The sequence below is a fragment of the Dendrobates tinctorius genome, unplaced genomic scaffold (assembly GCF_039654945.1).
Source record: "Dendrobates tinctorius isolate UK_male_01 unplaced genomic scaffold, ASM3965494v1 ptg000015l, whole genome shotgun sequence".
NCBI classification, from domain to species: domain Eukaryota; kingdom Metazoa; phylum Chordata; class Amphibia; order Anura; family Dendrobatidae; genus Dendrobates; species Dendrobates tinctorius.
The window spans coordinates 19672028-19697486 of NW_027361683.1; the positions used below are offsets into that span (position 1 = coordinate 19672028).

Consider the following 25459-nt stretch of genomic DNA (forward strand, 5'->3'; position numbering starts at 1 on the left):
TTCATTCTGCGTCCCAAAAATTGGAATAAAAAGCGATCAAAAAATGTCACGTGCCCGAACATGATACCAATAAAAACATCAACTCGTCCCGCAAAAAATAAGACCTCACATGACTCAGTGGGTCAAAATACGGAAAAATTATAGCTCTCAATGTGGTGATGCAAAAACTATTTTTACAATAAAAAGCGTCTTTTAGCGTGCGACAGCTGCCAAAAATAAAAACCGCCATAAATAGTAAATCAAACCCCCCGTTATCACCCCCTTAGTTAGGGAAAAATAATAAAATTTAAAAAATGTATTTATTTTCATTTTCCCATTAGGGTTAGGGCTAGGGTTAGGGTTAGAGCTAGGGCTAGGGTTGGGGCTGAGATTAGGGTTAGGGGTGTGTTGGGGTTAGGGTTGGAGCTAGAATTGGGTGTTCTCCACTGTTTGGGCACATCAGGTGCTCTCCAAAAGCAACATGGCGTCTGATCTCAATTCCAGCCAATTCTGTGTTGAAAAAGTCAAATGGTGCTCCTTCCCTACCAAGCTCTGCCATGCGCCCAAACAGTGGTTTACCCCCCACATATGGGGTATCAGCCTACTCAAGACAAATTGCAAAACAACTTTTGGGGTCCTATTTCTCCTGTTGCCCTTAGGAAAATAAAAAATTGGGGGCAAAAATATCATTTTTGTGGGAAAAAAAAATATGATTTTTTTATTTTCACGCCCGGGCGTTATAAACTTCTGTGAAGCCCTTGGGGGTTCAAAGTGCTCACCACGCATCTAGATAAGTTCCGTGCGGGGGGGGGTCTAGTTTCCAAAATGGGGTCACTTGTGGGGAGTTTCCACTGTTTAGGCACATTAGGGGCTCTTCAAAGGCAAGATGACACCCGCAGAGCATTCCATCAAAGTCTGCATTCCAAAACGTCACTACTTCCCTTCCGAGCCCCGATGTGTGCCCATACAGTAGTTTTCTCCCACATATGTGGTATCAGGGTACTCAGGACAAATTGGACAACAATTTTTGGGGTCCATTTTCTCCTGGTACCCCTGGGAAAATAAAAAAATTGGGGACTAAATGATCATGTTTGTGGAAAAAATACGGTTTTATTTTCACGCCCGGGCGTTATAAACTTCTGCGAAGCACTGGGGGAGTTCAAAGTGCTCACCACACATCTAGATAAGTTCCTTAGGGGGTCTAGTTTCCAAAATGGGGTCACTTGTGGGGGGATTCCACTGTTTAGGTACATCAGGGGCTTTCCAAACGCGACATGGTGTCCGATCTCAATTCCAGCCAAAAAAGTCAAATGGCGCTGTTTCCCTTCCGAGCTCTGCCATGCGCCCAAATAGTGGTTTACCCCCACATGTGGGGTATCAGCGTACTCAGGACAAATTGCACAATAACTTTTAGGGTCCTGTTACCCTTGGGAAAGTAAGAATTGAGGGTGAAAAGATCATTTTTGTGGAAAAAATATGATTTTATAATTGTACCGCTGTACGTTATAAACTTCTGTGAAGTCCTCACCACATATCTAGATAAGTTCCTTGGGGGGGGGTCTAGTTTCCAAAATGGGGTCACTTGTGGGGGGTTTCCACTGCTTAGGTACATCATGGGCTCTTCAAACGTGACATGGCATCCGATCAGAATTCTAGCCAATTTTGCATTGAAAAAGTCAAACGGCGCTCCTTCCCTTCTGAGCTCTGCCATGCGCCGAAACAGTGGTCCCCCCCCACATATCAGGTATCAGCGTACTCAGGACAAACTGCACAATAACTTTTGCAGTCCAATTTATCCTGTTAAGGCCCCGTCACACTAAGCGACTTACCAGCGATCCCGACACCGATATCAAGGTGTCAGGATCGCTGGTAAATCGCTATGTGATCGCTGGTGAGCTGTCAAACAGACAGCTTCACCAGCGATCAGCACAGCGATGCCGAGCGCCTGGCATCGCTGGCCATCCTGTAAAAAATAGAATCAAAATAAAAAATATAGTTATTCTCACCTTCCGACGTCCTGTTCAGCCATCCTGCCTCTCTCCACGCTCCGGTCCCAGTGATCCTTTGCACGAATGACCGCGAGATGTCACAGTCTCGCGGGATAACAAAGTCTCGCGGTCATTCGTGCAAAGGATCACTGGGACCGGAGCGTGGAGAGAGGCGGGATGGCTGAACGCGACGTCGGAAGGTGAGAATAACTATATTTTTTTAATTATTTTTTACACCTGATCGCTGGTCTCCCGCCTGTCACACGCAGCGATGCGTGCTGGCCAGCGGGAGACCAGCGACCAAAGAAATGTCCAGAGATTTCTTCCAGCGATCAGCGATACCGGGGGGGGGACGCTCGCTGATCGCTGTCACACACAGCGATCTCGCTGGTGAGATCGCTGTTATGTCGCAAAAGTTGTGACTCAGCAGCGATCTCGCTACCGAGATTGCTTAGTGAGACGGGGCCTTTACCCTTGGTAAAAAAAAAAAATTGAACCTGAAGTATTTTTTTGTAAATAGTTAAATGTTCATTTTTTTAAAATATTCAAAAAATTCCTGTGAAGCACCTGAATTTAATAAACTTCTTGAATGTGGTTTTGAGCACCTTGAGGGGTGCAGTTTTTAGAATGGTGTCACTTTTGGGTATTTTCTATCATATAGACCCCTCAAAGTGGCTTCAAATGTGATGTGGTGCGTAAAAATAAAATGGTGTTGTAAAAATGAGAAATCGCTGGTCAACTTTTAACCCTTATAACTTCCTAACAAAAAAAAATTTTGGTTCCAAAATTGTGCTGATGTAAAGTAAATATGTGGGAAATGTTACTTAAGTTTTTTGTGTGCCGTATCTCTGTGATTTAAGGGCATAAAAATTCAAAGTTGGAAAATTGCGAAATTTTCAAAATTTTCGCCAAATTTCCGTTTTTTTCACAAATAAACGTAAGTTATATGAATGAAATTTTACCACTAACATGAAGTACAATATGTGACGAGAAAACAATGTCAGAATCACCGGGATCCATGGAAGCGTTTCAGAGTTATTACCTCATAAAGGGACAGTGGTCAGAATTGTAAAAATTGGCCCAGTCATGAACGTGCAAACCACCCTTGGGGGTGAAGGGGTTAAGGCTGGGTTCACGTGTAGCGGAACTATTGCGGAAATTACCGCGAGAATTCCGGAATTCCATTCCGCGGGAAAATCGCATTTTAAATTCCCACGATTTTCCCGTGGAAAAACTAACAATTTGCAAGCGTAATTAGCTTGCAGAATTGCTAGCGTTTTCCCAAGCGATCTGTAGGATCGCTTGGAGAACTGATTGACAGGTTGGTCACACTCGTCAAACATAGTGTTTGACGAGTGTGACCAACTTTTTACTATTGAGGCCGCCTATGCGGCATCAATAATAAAAGATAGAATGTAAATAATAAAAAAAAATATATATTGTTATTCTCACCTTCTGACGTCCCGCGCAGCCTTCCCGCCTCTCTCCATGCTCCCGGTCCCAGTAATCCTTTGCGACAATTACCGCGATGACGTCCGTTCTCGCGGGATCGTGACGTCTCGCGGTTATTCGCGATGACATTGCGCGAATGACCTCGAGACTTCGCGATCCCGCGAGAACGGACGTCATCGCTCGCAAAGGCTTACTGGGACCGGGAGCGTGGAGAGAGGCGGGAAGGCTGCGTGGGACGTCAGAAGGTGAGGATAACAATATTTTTTATTTTAAATTCTATTTTTTTTTACAGGGATATGGTACCCAAAGCCCGGAGGACGGTCTCCTCTCCTCCGGACCGTGGGTACCATCCGCAAATGTTCTGCTTACTTTTCGCATGGTGGGCACAGCCACATGCGGAAAGTAAGCAGAACAATGCATTCTTATGAGTGCGGGATCACCGCGATTCCGCGAAATTAATGAGCATGCTGTGTTTTTTACCGCGAAGCAATTCCGCCGCGGGAAAAAACGCAGCATTAGCACAGGATTGCGGAATCCCATAGGAATGCATGGGAAATCGCGAGGTTAAATCCGCCGCAGAAATGCAAAAAAAAGCGCCACGTGTGAACGCAGCCTAAATGATTATCCCTTTAATCCAGATAGTCATACCACACAAACATTAATAAATGACAATTCCCTTGAGTCTACTTTACATCAGCAACATTTGTACAATGTTGTTTAATTTTGTTAACATTTTAAAGGGTTTAAAAATTTAGAAAAATTAAAGTTTATTTTAGTTTATTTGGCCATGAACTGCCATGGCAAGTATCATCAGGACCACATGATCAAGATCTCAGGGGGCCAATGGGGCTAAAGAGTGAGCCCTCCACTCTGTTAACCATCTAGATGGCGTAGTCACCATTGACAGAAGCATCTAAGGGGTTAAACGAGCATATTCGGTGCCAACACTGATCGCGGCTGATGCAGCAAGTTGTCATCTATAGTGTACAGCTGACAGCTACAGGATTGTCACCCATAGGGGTGGGAGGGTGATAGGCTCTTATTGCAGACATATTGGAGGTCACTGAGGGGTTAAAAAATTTCCCGACAATAGTTTTAACACTTCAGTTGCTACACAGGAATTAATGCAATGTAGAATGAAAAAAAAATTAAAATGTAACCTCTAAAATGTTGATTTAGCCCCAAATGTCTCACTTTTGCAAGAGTTAACACCAAAAACTGGACCCCACAGTTTGCTACCCACTTTATAAGTGCAGCAATACCCCACACTAGTCAAGTAAAAATCTGTTTGGACAAACGGTAGGGCTTGGAACAGTACATAAGTTTTGGAACACAAATTTGCTGAAATAGATTGCAGGCGATGGGTGAAATGTACACACTTACCAAACACTGATGAAACTCTGCTCAAAAACACTGATGAACAATACATGATGAACGAGAAAAATCAGGTCTGTTTGAATGAGCTCTAAATTACAGTTGCATGCAATTCAGTCCCTTTCAACTAAATGGCAGTGAGCAGAAGCAGCAGGCTTACATGTTCCTTTGCTTTTATGGGTGAGCTGGACTTTCACTATTCGGGTATCGATATTCTATCAAGAACGCTGGCTATTAGTGTAGAAGGCCTGGAGAACTTTAGGCTAATTTCACTCAACCAAAACCACTGTGAGAATCATGTGGGAATAGTGGATGAGGGCAGGTATATCTCGCCCAGATTCCATTCCTATGTGGCCTAGTCTGGTCAGTATCGCACCTTCTTGCTAATGAATAATGGGAGGTGGATATAAAAAGATGCCAGGTGGTTGTGTGAGTGTCTCAGCCTGGGAACACAGAGAGCCTGTCTGTGTGAGAGACACACGTGAGTGAGAGCAGTGCCCACTGCAACTGTGGTTTGGCTGGACGGGAGAAGCCCGCCAGTTGGTAGTTAGGTTGTACTTTGTTTAGTTAGTGCCGGACAGGCAAGGATTTGTTTTATGTTTTATTTCTTTATGCATTGCTTTCACCATTAATAAACCTGACCCAGTGTCAGTTATACCCGAATCCCAGCTCTGCGCCTAAGTTTCATGCTGAACGCACGTGACCCTTGACCCCAGCAAAGGCGATCCCGGAGTGTTTTATCACATTGTGGTGGAGAACGCGGGCATCACGTTGCAAGCATGAGCATGGAGGACGTGGTGAAAGCGCTGGTACAGTCCACCGCCGTCCAGCAAGAAGCTAATCGGGTGATGATGGCCCAGCTGAAGGAGTTGGTGGACTTGACAGCTACCGATCGTTCGCTTCTCCAGCAGGTGGCGCAGCGCCTGGCAAGCCTACATGAGGTTAACCTGGAAGCCGAGTCGAGAGTGATTCACGTGAGTCGGTACTGGCAGAAGATGACGACCGAAGATGACGTCGAGGCATACCTGACCACGTTTGAACGGACGGCGGTACGAGAAAAATGGCCGAAGGCACGATGGGCCGGCCTGATTGCCCCGTTTCTTTCCGGTGAGGCCCAAAAGGCGTATTATGACTTAGAGCCTGAAGCTCCGCAGGACTTTGACAAACTGAAAGCCGAGATCTTGGCCCGGCTGGGAGTGACGACCGCTGTCCGTGCACAGAGAGTGCATCAATGGACTTATCAGCCGGATAAACCACCGCGGTCACAGATGTTCGACCTGATCCACGTGACGAAGAAGTGGCTACAACCCGAGGTGCTGACAGCGCCAGAGATAATCCAGAGAGTCGTCATGGACAAGTACCTGAGAGCTCTACCGCCAGCCCTGAGGAAGTGGGTAAGCCATGGAAATCCTACAACGGCAGATCAACTGGTGGATCTGGTTGAACCTTACTCCGTGGCGGAAGGACTCCGAGATGACGTTACCCCACCTCGTTCTTCATCATCTCCACGTGGAACCGGTAAGACTGTTCCAGGGAGTAGGGGAGATGGAAAAATCCCTAAGACAGTGGGGGAGGAAAACGGGACTGCCCGCACTGCGAGGCCGAGAGTAACGAACTATGGTCTAAGCAAGGGGCCCGTTAGGTGTTTCCGCTGCCAAGAGATGGGACATATTGCTGCGAACTGTCCGGTCACTACTGAACCCATGCAGTGCGACGTCACGGACTCTAAAAACCGCATGTCTATGGTTGCACGGGTAGTGAGTGTGAATGCCGGTCAAAAGGATGCGGAAAAACACTTGTGTGATTTAACTGTTGATGGCAAAAATGTGGTGGCATTGTTAGACTCGGGAAGTGTGGTGACTCTGGTGAAGGCCAGTCTGGTGTCAGCCCCGACTGGACCATCAGACAAATTTTCTGTAACGTGTGTGCATGGAGACACCTGTTCGTACCTCACCACGGTCAGATGCATTACTACTTCCTATGGGTCTGTGCAACATAAAGTGGGACTCGTCCCGGCGTTATTGCATGATGTTATCCTGGGCCGGGATTTTCCCCACTTCTGGCAATTGTGGGAGAATCAGTTGATGCCCTTGGGTAATCGTGTACATGATTCTTCTCCCAGGGCGCGTGGGGGTCCCGAGCCCCTGGAAGAGGTCTCCCCGGAAGACTCGGGGGAGGAGTCTGCGGGAGATGACCTGCAGTTCCCGTTTTCAGTCATGGCGGGTGATGCGGAGCAGACCGGGGAAGAGGAGGAGGCCGACAGCCGTCCACCTCCCCGTTTGCCGGATTTAGAAGTTCAGAAAGATGACTTCCAAAGCGAGCAAATAAAGGATCCTACCCTTTCTCAGGCTAGGACAAATGTAAAAGTGATAAACGGGGTACCCGTAGAACCTGGCTCTAGGCTGGCATATCCTTACATGGTTCTGGAGAATGATTTACTCTATCAGATAGAGAAAAAGGGGGAAGGTACGGTGCAACTATTAGTCGTGCCAAAACCCTACCGGCGGCAGGTGCTGGACCTGGCCCACGGACATGTGATGGGAGGTCACCTGCGAGTCCAGAAAACCACCGAAAGGATATTACACTGTTTTGTTTGGCCAGGCATGCATCACGATATTCGTGTATATTGTGAGTCTTGTCCTGACTGCCAAGCCTCTGCACCTAAGCCCCGGTTCTGTAGCCCTTTGGTACCCCTACCTATTAATGAAGTCCCGTTTGAGAGGATTGGGATGGATTTAGTTGGACCCCTTCCACGGTCTGCACGTGGACACCAACATATCCTGGTCATCTTGGATTATGCCACTCGTTACCCGGAGGCCATCCCTTTGCGTAACACGGCCACCAAGACGATTGCCAAGGAACTGGTGCATGTGTTTAGTCGGGTCGGTATACCAAAACAGATACTCACCGACCAGGGGACCCCCTTTATGTCCAGGGTAATGAAGGAGCTCTGCCGATTGTTACAAATTGAACCGTTACGCACATCCGTGTATCATCCTCAAACAGACGGGTTGGTCGAACGGTTCAATAAAACTCTGAAGCAGATGCTGAGAAAGGTGATAGACAAGGATGGGAAGAACTGGGACTATTTACTTCCGTATTTGCTTTTTGCCATCAGGGAAGTACCCCAGTCTTCCACGGGATTCTCGCCTTTCGAGTTATTGTACGCCCGACGTCCTCGCGGACTGTTAGACGTTGCAAAAGAAACCTGGGAGGGTCAGGTCACTCCGTTTAAAACAGTGATAGATCACGTCACACAAATGCAGGACCGTATTGCGGCTGTTATGCCTATAGTCAAAGAACACATGATGCAGGCTCAAGGAGCCCAAAAAAGAATCTATGATAGGGGCGCCAAGATCCGTACGTTTGCACCCGGAGATAGGGTGTTGATCCTGGTCCCCACGGTGGACAGTAAGTTCCTGGCAAAGTGGCAGGGCCCCTTTGAGATTAAGGAAAGAGTTGGTGAAGTAAACTACAAAGTATACCAGGCAGGTAAGCGGAAACTTGAACAGATTTATCATGTAAATCTGATAAAACCCTGGAAAGATCGGTCTGCCTTGTCAGCGGAGCTGGCCCGTCCCGTCTGCTCGCATACCATACCGGAGGTACGGGTTGCAGAGACTCTCTCGGAGCGGCAAAAGACTGAGGTCAGGCAGTTTCTACTTCACAACCAAAAGGTTTTCTCAGAAAAACCCGGGCAGACTACGCTAATGAAACATGACATCGTAACAGAACCTGGTGTCACAGTTCACGTAAAGCCCTACCGAATCCCGGAAGCGCGTCGTGAAGCCGTTTCCCGAGAAGTGAAGGCAATGTTAGAGTTAGGTGTCATTGAGGAATCGCACAGTGCTTGGTCCAGCCCGATTGTGCAAATTCCTAAACCGGACGGCACCATCCGGTTCTGCAATGACTTCAGGAAACTGAATGCGGTCTCAAAATTTGATGCCTACCCTATGCCCCGGGTCGACGAGTTAATAGATCGGTTAGGAAAAGCCCGGTATATTACGACCCTAGACCTAACAAAGGGGTATTGGCAGATCCCTCTGGCGGAGGCTGCCAGAGAAAAGACGGCATTTGCTACCCCAGAAGGTCTATTTCAGTATGTGTATATGCCGTTTGGACTGCACGGGGCACCGGCGACCTTCCAGAGACTGATGGATCGAGTCTTGAGGCCACATAGGCGGTACGCTTCGGCCTATTTGGATGACATTGTCATTTACAGCTTGGACTGGGAAACTCATCTCCAGAAAGTACAAGCTGTGATTGACGACCTGTGGGAGGCAGGTTTAACCGCGAACCCCAAGAAATGTCACATCGGGCTAGAAGAAGCCCGGTATTTGGGGTATGTAATTGGGAGGGGTGTTGTTAAACCCCAGGTTGATATGATTCAGGCGGTTCAGGACTGGCCACAACCTGTCAACAAGAAGCAGGTGCAAGCCTTCCTGGGGATCGCCGGCTATTATCGCCGGTTCATACCCAATTTTGCAGCAATCGCTACCCCCCTGACGGATCTTACAAAAGGGAAAGACTCCGTCATGATTAAATGGAGTTTAGCGGCTGAAGAAGCCTTCCATAGCCTAAAACGGGCACCGTACTGGTGACTCCGGACTTCCGCAGCGAGTTTGTGGTACAAACGGATGCCTCTGATACCGATATCGGGGCCGTACTCTCACAAGTGAGGGACGGAGTGGAACACCCAGTCCTCTATCTCAGCAGGAAGCTGAATAAACACGAGCAAAGGTATGCAGTCGTAGAAAAAGAGTGCCTCGCCATTAAGTGGGCTCTAGAGGCCCTCATATATTACCTGGTGGGCCGAAAGTTCAGGCTGATCACGGACCATGCCCCTCTCAAGTGGATGCACTTGAACAAGGAACGGAATAGCCGGGTGACCAGGTGGTTCCTTGCCCTGCAGGCCTACACTTTTACGGTGGAGCACCGCCCAGGGCTACAGATGGGAAATGCAGATGCCCTGTCCCAAGTGCACTGTTTGGCGGGTGTCATTGCTCGACCGGAGAGGTCTGAGCAGAGGGGGGGGGGATATGTGAGAATCATGTGGGAATTGTGGATGAGGGCAGGTATATCTCGCCCAGATTCCTTTCCTATGTGGCCTAGTCTGGTCAGTATCGCACCTGCTTGCTAATGAATAATGGGAGGTGGATATAAAAAGATGCCAGGTGGTTGTGTGAGTGTCTCAGCTTGGGAACACAGAGAGCCTGTCTGTGTGAGAGACACACGTGAGTGAGAGCAGTGCCCACTGCAACTGTGGTTTGGCTGGACGGGAGAAGCCCGTCAGTTGGCAGTTAGGTTGTACTTTGTTTAGTTAGTGCCGGACAGGCAAGGATTTGTTTTGTGTTTTATTTCTTTATGCATTGCTTTCACCATTAATAAACCTGACCCAGTGTCAGTTATACCCGAATCCCAGCTCTGCGCCTGAGTTTCATGCTGAACGCACGTGACCTTTGACCCCAGCAAAGGCGATCCCGGAGTGTTTTATCACACCAGCAATAACAATTAGAAAGATGGTGTGCTCGAACAAAGATAATTTTCTAAATTTAAAAGAAGAAAAGTGTGTGGAGGTAAGCTAAACCAACATCTCAAATTTACAGGAGGTTAAGGCCTCTTTCACACATCCGGCTTTTGTAATCCGGCACGATGCGGTGAAATTTTTAATAACCGGATCCGGTTTTGTCCCATAAACTTTCATGGTCGCCGCATCGTGCCGGATGGTTATGCGTCGTGTCCGGTTGTTGCCAGACACGGCAAAAATTAGCCGCCCGGCATCTGCAAAAAACGTTTTTTGTCAGCGCCGGACCGGCTTTTTCCACAGCGCATGCCCGGACTCTGTGAATGTTAACCCCACAAGTGTCCGGCGAGAGAGAGAGAGAGATCCCTCTCGCCCGGACACTTGTGAGAGATCTCTCTCGCCGGGCACTTGTGGGGTTAACACTCACAGTGTCTGGGTGAGAGAGATCTCTCTGTGAGGTTAACCCCACAAGTGCCCGGCAAGAGAGAGATTCTCTCGCCTGGACACTGAGTGTTAACCCCACATGTCTCTCTCCACTCCCCTCTCCCCTCCCCTCCCTTTCAGCAGCTGTCTCTCTCGTCCACCGGTGTATATGTTCCTCCTGCGGCTCCTTTAAATCATGTCCGAGCCGTATCAGACGCCGCATACACATCCGGTGTCACCGCTGCAGGCCGGATCTGGCGGCCCGGCTTTTCGCCGCACGCCGCTGGACCCCACACACCGGATGTGTGAAAGTAGCCTTAATCTCCATCTGCTCAAAAAAATGAATGGCATCTGCAATGTCACATTGCTTAGATAATGAAAGTTCACATTTATCACACAAAAAATAAAAAAAAAACAAAAAAAAAAAAAACAGTCAGCTTAATTAAAAGTACAGGGGTTGGACAAAATAATGGAAATGTTTTGGCACCATAATCTTCGAACATGTTATAAACATGCAAACCGTGACATATGGTAATGTTTTGTAGTTGATTATTCGTGTTATGTGATATGAATATGTAAATTAACTGTTTGTTTTGCAGAATTGTAAGAACATTGATGAGAACCTGATACCAATGGCAGACCTCTCGGATTTTCAAAGAGGCCAAATTGTTGATGCTTGTATGGCAGGCGCTAGTGTAACAGAAAGTGCCCGAATGCTCGGCGTGTCAAGAGGTACTGTCACCAAAGTAATGACTGCGTTTGAAAGAGAAGGAAAAACATCCACAGCAAAGCACAGGTACGGCCAAAAGTAGAAGTTGACTGAGAGAGACCGTCGGACTCTAAAGCGAATTGTGAGAGAGGATCGCAAGACCACGGCTCCCAAAATCACTGCTGAGCTCAATGAACACCTACAGAGCCCAGTTTCCACGAAAACTGTTCGTCGGGAGCTGCACAAATCTGGATTCCACGGAAGAGCTGCAATTAGAAAACCACTGCTCTCAATGACAAATGTTTCCAAGCTTTTAGAGTGGTGTAGAAACCTCTAGAATTGGTCCCTCGAGCAGTGGAAACATGTGATATTCTCAGACGAATCATCGTTTACCCTATTTCCGGACTCCGGCCGAGTGTACGTTTGGGTTTGGAGACAGCCGAAAGAAGCATTCCATCCAGACTGCCTTCTCCCAACCATAAAACATGGTAGAGGTTCTGTGATGATCTGGGGTGCTATGTCATGGAGATCTGCCAGGCCAATGATATCCCTTCATGGAAGAATTAACAGCCGCGATTATTTAGGCATTTTGGCCGACCAAGTGCATCCTATTGTTCAAGCACCAATTCATACAGCTAGAATCGTTAATGCATGGCACGAGGAACATTCTAATGAAGTTTAGCATGTCATTTGGCCCCACAATCCCCAGACCTCAACATTATTGAGCATTTATGGTCGATTTTAGAGATTCAAGTTAGACATCGATTTCCGCAGCCATCATCGCTCAAAGAACTGGAGGGTGTTTTAACTGAAGAATGGGCTATAATTCCTTTGGAAACAATTCACACCTTGTATGAATCCATACCTTGGAGAATTGAGGCTGTAATCACCGCAAAAGGTGGACCTACACCATATTCAACCAACTTTTGTTGATGTTTCCATTTCCAGGTGTTTCCATTATTTTGTCAAACCCCTGTAGGTGTCCCACAAATAAAAGTGCTGTTTAATGGATAATCAATTATTTCCACAGTGGTATGTGTTTAAAAATTTCAATCCAGAGATATTTCTAATGATGTTTTTGCCTATAAAATAAGTGTTTGGACGCTAAATCAGCTAAGCAAATTAATGAGAAATTCCTCAAAGAAAATCGACAGTACAATATTCGGAGGGGGTGTTGCTGCTAATACAAGCTCCACCATGTGACCATGCCTATGAAGGAGAGTGGGGAACTCTTATCTCCTTTCTATTAATTGGTGGGGGGTTTTAGTAGTGAATCGGTAATAAGTGTATTTCATAGGAAAACCCCATTTAATCTATATATCTGGCAAACATAATTGCACCCACTCACCAAAGAAAAAGCACTGATGTTAAGGAGCTTACAACAAATTTCGGACAAAACGAGAACACTGAAGACAAATAACAGCTACTGATTGACTGCAGCGCTCGCGTGACGCCCCACTTCCAAGTCCATCTGAGCAGAAAACGTGTTGCTGCCTACCAAAATGAGCATCCCAATCACTAGCATAAAAGATATATGATGTACTAGTTCAGTGAGATTACAAGCCTATTCTACAAGGTCAACAACTGACCCAGGTCTCTTTACATCGGCCTAGTACATTCCTAAATAAGAGCTGTATAGTCACCTATCCAAACTTTATCATAAGCCCCTGGAAATGTTTTCCTGGTGCCATAATGATCACTGTATAGTGACCTCCAGTAATAATGTAGTATTGACAAGATAGTGGCAGATAATCCAAGAACCACTGTAAAACATTAACAACATTCAGAATGGTGGCGTGCCTGAGGTCAAATCCCACCAAGGACAACATCTAAGAGTTTGCATGGATTTCCTCCCACACTCAAAATACATACTGACAGGGAATTTAGATGGGGAGTTACATTGCGGACAGTGATGGCAATGTCTATAAAGAGTTGTGAAAATTAATGGTGCTACTTAAACAGGTAAAATAATTCCGTAAGTTCCTAATGAAAAGAGAACCTGTAACCAGGTCAAAAGTGGCCAGTTTCTGCTTTCATATCATTATTGCGCCCCCTGTGAAGAATATTAGAGAAATCATTTCATGTCAATCATGAGAGAGAAATTTTTCAGCTGCCAGAACAGAGTTTAAGGTTAAATTTGCGGCCGAGGCAAGTCCTCCGAGTATGCGCAATGTAAAATGCGGATCCGGCCGCCCGAAGAAACGTTGCATTGTCTGTCCAGGCATGTCGGCGGATGCCAAAATTTTGGCGGATACGCAAAAAAACGGATCCAACAGATGGCCATCCGTCAAGATCCGCCGGTAATGCAACTCAATGGGAAAAAAAACGGATCCGCCAAGCAAAACATGGATTTTTGTGAGTACTCACCGTAAAATCCTTTCCTCCGAGACGCTCATTGGGGGACACAGGTACTGTGGGTGTATGCTACCGCCATCTGGAGGCTGACACTAGGCAAACACCACAAGGTTAGCTCCTCCCCCGCCATATACACCCTCGCCCCGATTGTGGGCGGAAGCCAGTTTAGTGTAAAAGCAGGAGAACAACAACAATCAGCCTTAATGCAGTAAACAATATGTCTGGCAAGGGACAACCCTGATACTTACGAAAAAAGGCACATTAATTAAATAACCACGAGCCAACCGGCTAACAGGGTGGGTGCTGTGTCCCCCAATGAGCGTCTCGGAGAAAAGGATTTTACGGTGAGTACTCACAAAAAATCCATGTTTCTCCTTTGTCTCATTGGGGACACAGGTACTGTGGGACGTCCTAAAGCAGTCCCTGGGTGGGAGATTGACTCACCGATCCAAGCTGCATGCACCTCTTTTGTTCAAAGCTGCGCCACTGCTGCTTGGAGAATCCTTCTACCCAGGCTCACATCCGCCGAAGCCTCAGTATGGATACTGTAATGTTTAGTAAATGTGTGCAGGCTGGACCAGGTTGCTGCCTTGCATACCTGTTCCGCCGAGGCCTGATGCCGAAGCGCCCAAGTGGTGTGAAGAGCTTTCTCTACGCGATGTACCGGTGCCGGACAGAACGAAGGCAAGACAATATCCTCATTGATGTGAAAAGAGGAAACCACCTTCGGAAGAAAGGGGGGGAGCTGGTCTAAGCACCACCTTATCCTTGTGGAAAGCGAGAAAAGGTGCTCGGCAAGATAGGGCCGTCAACTCCGAGACTCACCTAACGGAGGTAATGGCTACCAAAAACACCATCTTCCAAGAGAGGAACGCTAAGGAAATATCCTGTAGCGGCTCAAAAGGCGCTTCCTGCAGAACGCTCAGGACCAGGTTAAGATCCCAGGTGCCCATCGGCGCCTTATAGGTTGGGTACTAGATGAGAGACTCCCTGGATGAAAGTCTTTACCTGCATATTAGTAGCAATCTTTCGCTGGAAAAGGACGGACAGCGCCGATATCTGTCTCCTAAGGGAACTCGGGGCCAGCCCCAAGTCTAGGCCTGATTGAAGAAAAGCCAAGATGTTGGGAATAGAGAATGTCAGGGGCGAATGACCCCGCTCTCGACACCAAGTGAAGAAAATTTTCCAGGTGTGATGTAAATTCTCGCTGAGGTCGGTTTCCTGGCGCTAACCATTGTAGCGACCACCTCACGCTCAAAACCTGCTTGAGTTAGAATCCAAGATTCAACAGCCATGCCGTAAAACACAGGCCCCCTGAGTTCGGGTGGAAGATTGGTCCCTGGTGCAGTAAATCTGGGCGCTCCGGCAATCGCCATCGGACGTCGGTGAGCAGCCGCACAAGATCTGCGTACCACGCCCGTTGAGGCCAGTCTGGTGCCAGCAGAATTGCTGAGACTCCCTCTGCTTTGAGCTTCCTGACGACCCTCGGAAGCAATGGCAACGGGGGAAACAGGTATGGAAGGCGAAACTGGTTCCATGGTAGAACCAACGCATCCACCCCGAACGCTTGTGGGTCTCGTGATCGAGCGACGAACACAGGCACCTTGGCGTTCGTTCTGGACGCCATCAGGTCCACATCCGGTATTCCCCACCGTTGGCAAATTTGCTGGAAGACCTCGGGGTGCAGGGCCCATTCCCCCGCCACGACCTCTTGTCGGCTGAGGAAGTCCGCTGCCCAATTTTCTACGCCTGGTATGTAGACTTCCAAAATTATCGACTGGTTCTTCTAAGGCCCAATGAAGCACATGTGCTATCTCTCGCATGGTTGCCCTGCTGTGCGTGCCCCCTTGATGATTTACATAAGCCACAGGCGTGGCATTGTCTGACTGTATCCGAATGGGCCGTCCTGCTAGGAGGTACTGGAAATGCTGCAGCGCCTTCCAGATCGCTCGTATCTCCAACAAGTTGATCGGAAGACGAGCTTCCTGTTGCGACCACCGGCCCTGGGCCGTGTGGTGGCGAAAAACTGCTCCCCAGCTGAGGAGACTGGTGTCGGTCGTGACCACTAGCCAGTGGTCTGGGGGAAACAGCTTCCCCTGAAGGGAGGATCTGGTCATCCACCACTCCAGTGATTGCCTGACCTGAGAGGATAGCTGGCACCTCTGATCGAGGGTGAATGGGTTCTTGTCCCAGGCTGACAAGAGAGCGTGCTGTAGGGGGTCGAAGATGAAATTGAGCAAATGGAATTGCTTCCATTGCCGCCACCATCTTCCCTAGTATCCTCATCCCAAACCGAATGGTGTGAGGGACCGGCTGCTGGAGTTTCAGGACTCCCTGTCGGAGCGCTAGGGTCTTGTTTTGGAGGGAGAATTACCAACCCTTGGGAGGTATCGAAGACCATTCCTAGAAACGCAATCCTCCGAGCTGGGACCAGCGATGATTTCTTCCTGTTGACCAACCAACCTAAGCGGGAGAGTGTATCCAGTGTAATGCTGACATTCACCTTGCACGCCCGAAAAGAGGGACCCTTCACCAAGAGGTCGTCTAAGTATGGCAAGACGACTATGCTCCGCGAGTGTAAGACGGCCATCACGACTGCCATTACCTTCGTGAATACTCTGGGTGCGGTGGCTATCCCGAATGGGAGTGCTGCGAATTGAAAATGTCGACCATTGATGGCGAACCAAAGAAACTTTTGATGCGGAGGAAAAATAGGAACGTGCAGGCAGGCATCCTGAATGTCGATCGAGGCCAAGTACTCTCCCTGCTCCATGGCTGATATAACAGAACAGAGAGATTCCATCCTGAAATGTTTGACTCTGATGAACCTTCAGGAGCTTCAGGTCCAAAACTGGTCTGACTGTCCCATCTTTTTTGCGGACCGCAAACAGATTGGAATAAAAGCCTTGAGCTTTTTCGTGCTCTGGTACGGGAACAATGACTCCATTGTCTTGAAGTGAATCGATGGCCCCTAGCAGTGCTTTCGCCCGAGACTTCACCTTGGGAAGTCGGGAGAGAAAAAATCGTGTTGGAAGGTACCTGATGAACTCTATCTTGTACCCTGAAGTCACCAGTTCTACCACCCATAAGTCGTGTGCTACCTCGGCCCAGATATGGCGAAAAAAGAGCAGGCGGCCCCCCACCCTGCTGCTGTCGCCTACCAAAGGCTCCAAGTCATTTGACTGAGGGTCTCTGGGTCCTGGCTCCTCTCGACCTGGGCTGGGGAGCGCGCATCCTTCCCACCGGAATGGGTCTGTAAGAGACCTGTCGCTCCCCATCCTGGTTGAAGCGCGGTGGGCCGGTCGAACTGGCTGCTGCCATCCATCCGGTGTTGCGAACGGCTCGAAAACGTGTCAGGACCTGACGAAAAGGCTGTTTCGCCTTTTGCTGCGGGAGGAAGCTACTTTTCCCTCCTGTCGCATCGGAGATGAGCCGATCCAATTTCTCCCCGAACAGGCGGCCTCCCTGATAGGTCAAGGACTTCTTGGAAATTGAATCGGCTCGCCAAGTTCTCAACCAGAGGGCCCTCCTAATGGCTATCGCGTTAGCGGCCGCAAATGCTGCCCAATTAGCCGCATCCAAAGAAGCATTAATTAAGTAGTCTCCAGCCATAGCAATCTGACTTGCGACCTCAGACACCTCCGCAGGTAGGCCACTATCCTGCAAGGCGTTATTCAAAGACTCTGAACATGACATCATGGCCTTGGCTACCCACGTCGCCGCGAACGAAGGGGCGAGCGCCGAACCCGATGCATCAAAAACTGATTGCGCCAAAACCTCTGAGCCGATCCGTGGGGTCCTTGATGGACGAGCTGCTAGGCACCGACAACAAGGACTTCGAGGTCAGGCGTGACACTGACGGATCCACCACTGGGGATTCTGCCCAATTCTTACAGAGTTCCGGGGCAAATGGGTATCTCGCCTCTATAGGTTTCTGACCTGAGAAACGCTTGTCTGGGCGTTCTCTGTGGCGCTGCACTATATCCTCAAATTCTGGGTGAGTGCCAAATACTCTATGCGGGTGCTTGGCCCGCTTAAAGGCTACCTTATGGCTCGCGGCCAAGGCAGCATCATCTTCAATCCCCAGGGTTTGATTGACTGCTTCAATAAGGCTGTCCACTGTCTCCCGGCATCCCGGGGTATCTAGATCAAGTGGCTCGTCTGAGTCACGATGCAAACTCTTCCCGCTCCCTGGTGAAAGGGAGCGTGATGCTGAACTCACCGATGCCGAGGCACCGGATAAGCCGGGACACCTCGTATGGGTTCGTTTCCTTCGCCTCTGTCTGGCATGGGAACGGCCCCTGCAGGCCGAAGGTTCCTGTGAGGTGGAGGACCCTTCCCAGATAAGCGTGCCACTATCCTTGCCTCCCTTTGGGGCGTGAAGGGACTCGATCGCCTTTGTAAGCGAAGCCATAGACTGGGATAATGAAAGCGCCCATTCCGGAGGATTCGTTTCTCTGGTTTCAGTCGCCGAGGGAGGCTCCTGGGCGCGTTCGGAGTCGCAGGCCTCGCACACTTTGGCGCTCTGCGCTCGTGGAAACGGGGCCTTACAAGAAGTGCATGCAGCGTAGAGAAAAGTGTGCGTCTTCCCTTTCCCGGCCATATTGAGCCTGCTAGGCGTTTTATATATCCAAACCCAAAAATGCTTCCCCCCCCCTTCTCTATGCGAGGGGAGAGGGTGGGGGAGGAGAGGCCCCCTTGCTGTTTTAGCGGCCTCCGCATCCTGCACTTAAGGTACTGTCACACTTAGCGGTGTACCAGCGATCCCGATATGACGCGGTCAGGATCGCTGGTACATCTCTAAGTGGTCGCTAGTGAGCTGCCACACAAGCAGATCTCACCAGCGACATCGCTGGGGACGGGGGTTGCTACTTACCTGTCACACTAGGCGATCCTGCATCCAGGCTCGTCGCTCGTCTCTCCACAGGAAGCTGACGACGAGAAACAGTCCTGGACGTTCTCGCGCAATCAGCGATAGCCAGCGGGGGAGCAGGTCGTAGGTAAGTATCAGACACAGCGATATCGCTAGCAATATCGCTATAACGTCACAAGTTATAGCGATATTGCAAGCGATATCGCTTAGTGTGACAGTACCTTTACCCGACCTGTGTCCCCCCCCCCCCCCCCCCGACTACGTGCCCGACCTTCTGTGTCTCTGTGGGGTAAGCCGACCTCTTTCCTGGTCGCGGCCTACCCCGCACTAAAGCCAGGGCCTGGATTTATCCGGCGCCCGCCCAGCACTCCAAGGGGCGGGCCACCGGAAGTGACGCATCGCGCCAAGGGCGGTACTTCCGCAGCGGCCTACACCGGCAAAAAGCCGGGGGCTCCATTTTCCTCCCACCGCCACAGCGGCGACGGCCTAACACTGGCAAAAAAGCCGGGGGCTAAATTTTTCTCCCCCCGCTCGTGGCGCCGTGAAATGCTGCGGCGGCAGTGCTGACGGCAAGAACCGCTACTCTTCCTATGGATACAAGGAGGCCCTAGGGAGACGCACACCGCTGCCTGCCGCTGCTGCCCAGGAGCCCCCTGCACGCCCGTACCTTGAATCGCTGTAAACAGGATCCAGGTAGGCCCTTTAGGGCAGACAACAAGCCAGGGAGCGGGGGCTGGTGAGAGGACCCTGGACGGTGCAGCTTCAGCCGAGGAAAGGGACCGTCCACCTCCTTGCAGCACCTTCGTCTTGCGTTGGTGGAGCAGTGGGGGCCACTCGGACGATCTTGTGCCTCTGAATAGCCCATAGTTTCTCTACCTAGGGGTGGTCAGGGCTAGGTCCGGCATCATGTCCCACGTCGCAGGAAAGGATACGTGGAGACGACAATCGCACGTGCTCGCCCGTTGATGGTTTGGGGAAATCGGACCATTTCAATAGGATCCGTTGCCCCTGCCTCCTCTTCTTACAAAAAATAAAGAAAAGGAAACATAAAAGTTCTGGGGAAATTGCCCAGATATGTCCCACGTCGCGGGAAAGGATACGTGGAGACGACACTCGCACGTGCTTGCCCGTTGATGGTTTGGGGAAATCGGACCCTTTCAATAGGATCCGTTGCCCCTGTCTAATCTTCATGGACAAAAAAAGTCTGGAGAAAAAGGACCAGACGTGTGCCTCCACAGACACTAAGCAAAAAACTGGCTTCCGCCCGCAATCAGGGCGAGGGTGTATACGGCAGGGGAGGAGCTAACCTTGTGTTGTTTGCCTAGTGTCAGCCTCCAGATGACGGTAGCATATACCCACAGTACCTGTGTCCCCCAATGAGACGAAGGAGAAATGGCGGATACGTTTTTTTTTTTGCAAAACGGCGGATTTTGACTGATGGTAAAATACAGATGTGTGAAACAGGCCTAAGCGATATCGCTAGCAATATCGCTATAACGTCACTGATTTTGTGACCTTATAGCGATATTGCTAGCGATATCGCTATGTCTGATACTTACCTCCGACCCGCTCCCCCGCCGGTTAGCGCTGATCGCGCGAGAACGGCCTGGGTCGTTTCTCGTCGTCAGCTTCCTGCTGGGCTTCCTGTGGCGCCGACGAGCGACGCGTGGACACAGGCGGGAGGACGTCAGGATCGCCTCGACTGACAGGTAAGTAGCGACCCCCGACCGCTGCTATGTCGCTGGTGAGATCTGCCTGTGTGGCAGCTCACTAGCGACCACTTAGCGATGCACCAGCGATCCTGACCACGTCATATCGCTGGTGCATCGCTAAGTGTGACAGTACCTTTACAGGACAGCTCAGCAGGGGGGTTTAGCCTTCTCAGCTGCAGAGAAGAAATTCACATCCCCAAAAGCTTAGCTAGAATCAAGCTCTTACAGGAAGACCCCTTGCTGATGCTGATACCATGCTGTCTAAGGGCCCCATCACACATAGCGACTCACCAGCGATCCCGACAACGATATAACCTTGTCAGGATCGCTGGTGTGTCACTACATGATCGCTGGTGAGCTGCCAAACAGGCAGCTTCACCAGCGATCAGCACCAGCGACACGCGGGTAACAAGCGACACACGTCGCTTAGTTACCCACTGTGTACCTTAGTTACCAGCGCGCTGGTGCAAGGAGCTGGTAACCAAGGTACACATCGGGTTTCTAAGCGGCGCGCGGCACTTAGAAACCCGATGTGTACCTTGGTTACCAGCTCCCTGCACCAGCACGCTGGTAACTAAGGAACACATCGGGTTTCTAAGCGCTGCGCGCTGCTTAGACACCCGATGTGTACCTTAGTTAACAGCGCCAGCTCGCTGATCTCCCGCCTGCCACACGCAGCGATGCGTGCTGGTCAGCGGGAGACCAGCGATCAAAAAAATGTCCTGGCCATTCCAGTACGATCAGCGATACACGGCAGGGGGGGGCGGTCGCTGGTAAGTGTCACACACAGCGATCTCGCTGGTGAGATCGCTGTTGCGTCACAAAACTTGTGACTCAGCAGCGATCTCGCTAGCGAAATCGCTGTGTGTGACGGGGGCTTTACTGCTTTGTTGGGACAGTTAGGATTTCATAAGAACTTGTCATACATCCTAGCCACACACCAGTTACATTTTTGAGATATCTGGATTGGGCCAAATGCCTTCCTGGGTCTCAAACCATTCTAGAAACCCAGGGTGGGGAGATATATAGAATGGCTACTAGGAGCCAGGTAGCAAAGCTGTGTTTGGTCTCAACACATAGCAGGAACCCAGCTAGATCCGATGGCGTCAATACCTCCTCCTTAGGAGCTATGACCCATCTTGGGTCTTGAAGCTTTAGCCGCTAGAGACAAAGGAATTCAGGATTTGCTCAGAGGGTAAAAGGGGAGTGACCTAAAGGGGTTAAATACTCATGTACAGAATAGCCCATTGCTTTCTCTGGGGAGGTCGTGAGATGACACATTGTGTGGGGAGAAGTTGAGGAACAGAGGGGACCACAAGCCTCCCATGCGGCAGTCCCCCCCGCAAGCAAGGTCTTTCAACTGACTGGTAACCAACTTAAATTCTGCACACTTTTGTACGACCACTATTTGTAGTTGCATATCTGACCATTGTATATATATAACCCTTGTGTATATAGTGTATAGTCTAATGTGCTCTTAAGGCAAATCTATAATTTAACCTTGGGCTACTCTTTTATCTCAATCCACAAGCCCATATTCTCGGCTTAACTTTCCATGATACCGGGGCAGGTTTCTGGCTGACATAATCCCATTAACGGACTGGGTTTATAGCCGAGGAACTGGTGGCAGTCCTACCAGATGCGGTTTCCCTGGAGCTGTTGTGAAAGGGGCCGCTCAGCGAATGTGGTGCCACGTCAGTGACTGCGTGGGCCACATCCTCTCGCTCCTCGTGCCTCCATGGGCCCATGTGAACAGGGGGTGTCTGTGTAGCATGCTGACCTTACGTGTCCCCAGGGGGTGTGTAACGTCACTGATGAAAGTGTGGAGGCCACACTATGTGATCCTTCTGATGGCAGGTGGGATGACGAGGTGTGTTTAAAAAAAGTTTATAGAATTATTAATAAACTAGCTGAAGAGCCCGGCGCTGCCCGGGCATAGTAACTAACTGTGGTTATAGCAAATTATAATTATCCTCCATCCCATAGGCCCGTGCCCATATACCCATCATACATATCCACGATCCCATAGGCCCATGCCCACATACCCATCATACATATCCATGATCCCATAGGCCCGTTCCCACATACCCATCATACATATCCTCCATCCCATAGTCCCATGCCCATATACCCATTATACATATCCTCCATCCCATAGTTGAGTGCCCATATACCCATCACACATCCTCCATCCCATAGTTGAGTGCCCATATACCCATCACACATCCTCCATCCCATAGTCCCATGCCCATATACCCATCATACATATCCACGATCCCATAGGCCCGTGCCCATATACCCATCACACATCCTCCATCCCCTAGGCCCATGCCCATATACCCATCATACGTCCTCCATCCCATAGTTCAGTGCCCATATACCCATCACACATCCTCCATCCCATAGTCAACCATTATGACATCATAATGAGCGGCGGGGCTTGCAACCTATGATGACATCAGCGTCACCATGGCAACCATTATGACATGAGGGGCAGGGCTTGATACACACATTTTCCCCATTATGTAGATAGGGGCAAAATTGTTTGAATCAGAACGCGCGGGGTTAAAATTTCGCCTCACAACATAGCCTATGACGCTCTCGGGGTCCAGACTTGTGACTGTGCCAAATCTTGTGGCTGTAGCTGCGACGGTGGGGATGCCAATCCCGGACACACTCACACTTAAGCTTTATATATTAGATAAGGTGACATTTCCTTTAAACAGAAAGTACAAATGGAAGTGTGAATGCAGCTGTAGCCAATAAGGGTGGGATAAAACCCTGGCAGACAGCATTATGTATACATTTTAATTTCCAAACACTGCTCAGCCTTCAGGCTAGGTGTACGGGTAGCATTAGTGCTTGTTCCCTTGCAGCATTGATATCCCGTGCATACAGAAGAAAAGAAATAACATTTCATAGTACCGGCAAAGTGAAAATTTTTAATCTCATTGACACAATGTCTTTACCCCAAGCGCTTATGAATTACAGAACGCAACGTGTCAATTCTTTCAGCTATTTTCACTCATTCCAGTGAATGCACAGAAACACAAAATACGCAGTTTTTCTAAATGGGAAGGGAGATGGGGCAGAAACCGCATCAAAAACGCTACATGGGAACATGCCCTTACAATGAGAAACTCTACAGACATCCAGTGACGGGTCTGAGCCGATGGGGGCAAAGGCCAGCGAGGGAGAAGACGGCTGCGCATGGGCGAACATTAACATTTGGGGCCAGTATGCCTAGAAAAGCCCCTTCCCAGCGCCGGAGCAGATGGAGGCAGCCCCGTACTCCGCTCACCCCCTCCCCGGATGGCCCGGGCTAAGTGCTGCCCACATCATGGCCGCACAGCCTTCCTTCCCTGTGTGGGCCCAATATCCGGCCTCAGCACCTAGCCTAACCAGCCGCCATTAATGCAAGAACAGAAAGTACGTGCATGGAACGTGACGTACGCAGGCACTACAGCGCTGAGGAAACGCCGCCATAAGCACACTCGTGTGAGACACGGCGGGAAGACAACAAGGCTAGAAAATGGCGGCCACAGCGTAGAAAAGAGACAGGGCGACACAAGCCAGCATTAGGCCTGACGGTGCTCACCTGCACGCTACCGACGGCCTCCTCCAGCTCCTTGCACGGCGCAGACTCTGAAGAGCCAAGTGCTAGCACGGCCGCAGGACGCTGTGCGCGCAGAGCATGCCGGGAACTGCCCGTCCACGGAACGTTGCGACTACAGAACAACCTCCCGGCCGTAAACTACATTTCCCATAAAGCACCGCGAGTTTCTGCGCCATCTTCCCTGGCGTTAGTGACAGGGGCGTAACCTTGGTGTCATGGCTGCTCGAGCAGGTGAAGGTTGGGTTGTGTCTAGGTCGGAGTTTCAGTTTGTTGTGGTCCTCACTCCAGCCCCTCCGATCTAGACGGCTTACTAGTGACGTGACTACTTCGGAGGTGATATTTTGAGGACCTCACCATAGCCATCCCAAAGTAGACGCGTCACTGCTGAGGATCTCAGAGAATCCCTCCGCTGTAGTGAGCGCACACAGCACTGAGGCGTCTAGATCGGAGGTGATTCCTGGAGCTCCACATACAGACTCCATTCTCGCCTCCTCTTCCGGCTTTTTAGTGCTTTTTTATGGAATTTTTCAAGGTTATAATGCCGCAGACCTCACCAGTCAGGCAGGAAGGGGTTAATGGCGCCGCCATCACCGGTCAGACAGGAAGGGGTTAATAGCGCCGCCATCACCGGTCAGACAGGAAGGTACTTTACACTGTTATATATTTGATGGATTTGGGCAAAATTCTTTTTTTTTCCAGATATATAAAACTTACATATTTATTGTGGCTTTTGTAATATAAATAATTCCGCTCAGCGCTGATTGTTCAGTGTCACCAGAATGTTAATTTTCCCATCTATGACCGGTGTTGTCTGCAGCTGCGACATTGTGAGGAGTGGGCGGAGCTTTATGGGGAGGGGCGTAAGAGAGCGCAACTGACAGTCATCATAACAGAGAACAATGACAGTCACCATAAGAGCGCAACTGACAGTCATGTAAGAGCACAACCAACAGTCATCATAAAAGAGAACAACCGACAGTCTTCGTAAATGTGGTCCACGTCAATGACACATGGATGACATCTGTGTGTCATCATTGTGACACCGGCACCTGGGAAACAGCGCTACAGTTAGCGCTGTTACCCGGCGCCGGGTGGTGAAGATAGCTTACATCATTCCCTCTTGCTCTGCCAGCGATCAGCATGAGCAGGGAAGATTATTGAGAGTTATATTCCTCTGATAACAGCAGGTGGGACTACTACTCCCATCATCCTACACCTGCTGCAGCTATAACAGTGAGAGCAGGCAGCTGCTGATGGGAGTCAGCCAGGTAAAACAGCTGCAGGCTGCAATCCTCAGCTTCAGCAAGGCTTGTTATCAAGAAGAGAGGGGTCCCCACGCCATGTATTTAAAAAATGGCGTGGGGTCCACCCCATTTTTGACAACCAGCCAAGATAAAGCAGACAACTGGGGGCTGGTATTCTCAGGCTGGTAAGGGGCCATGGATATTGCCCCC

General features: G+C 49.6%; 1 protein-coding gene across 4 annotated transcripts in view; it reads right to left on the reverse strand.

The window, feature by feature from the left end:
- The window catches only part of THRAP3 (thyroid hormone receptor associated protein 3), a 115718-nt gene extending 91540 nt beyond the window's left edge, over positions 1-24178 (reverse strand). The window contains exon 1 of one of the 4 annotated variants that reach the window (XM_073562706.1): positions 23988-24177. The gene's annotated coding sequence lies outside the window, so the exon portion shown is untranslated. Of the gene's footprint in view, positions 1-23987 lie in introns of all 4 variants that reach the window. The other 3 variants (XM_073562700.1, XM_073562717.1, XM_073562723.1) reach the window with 3 other exon arrangements.
- Between the last annotated feature and the right edge of the window lie 1281 nt (positions 24179-25459).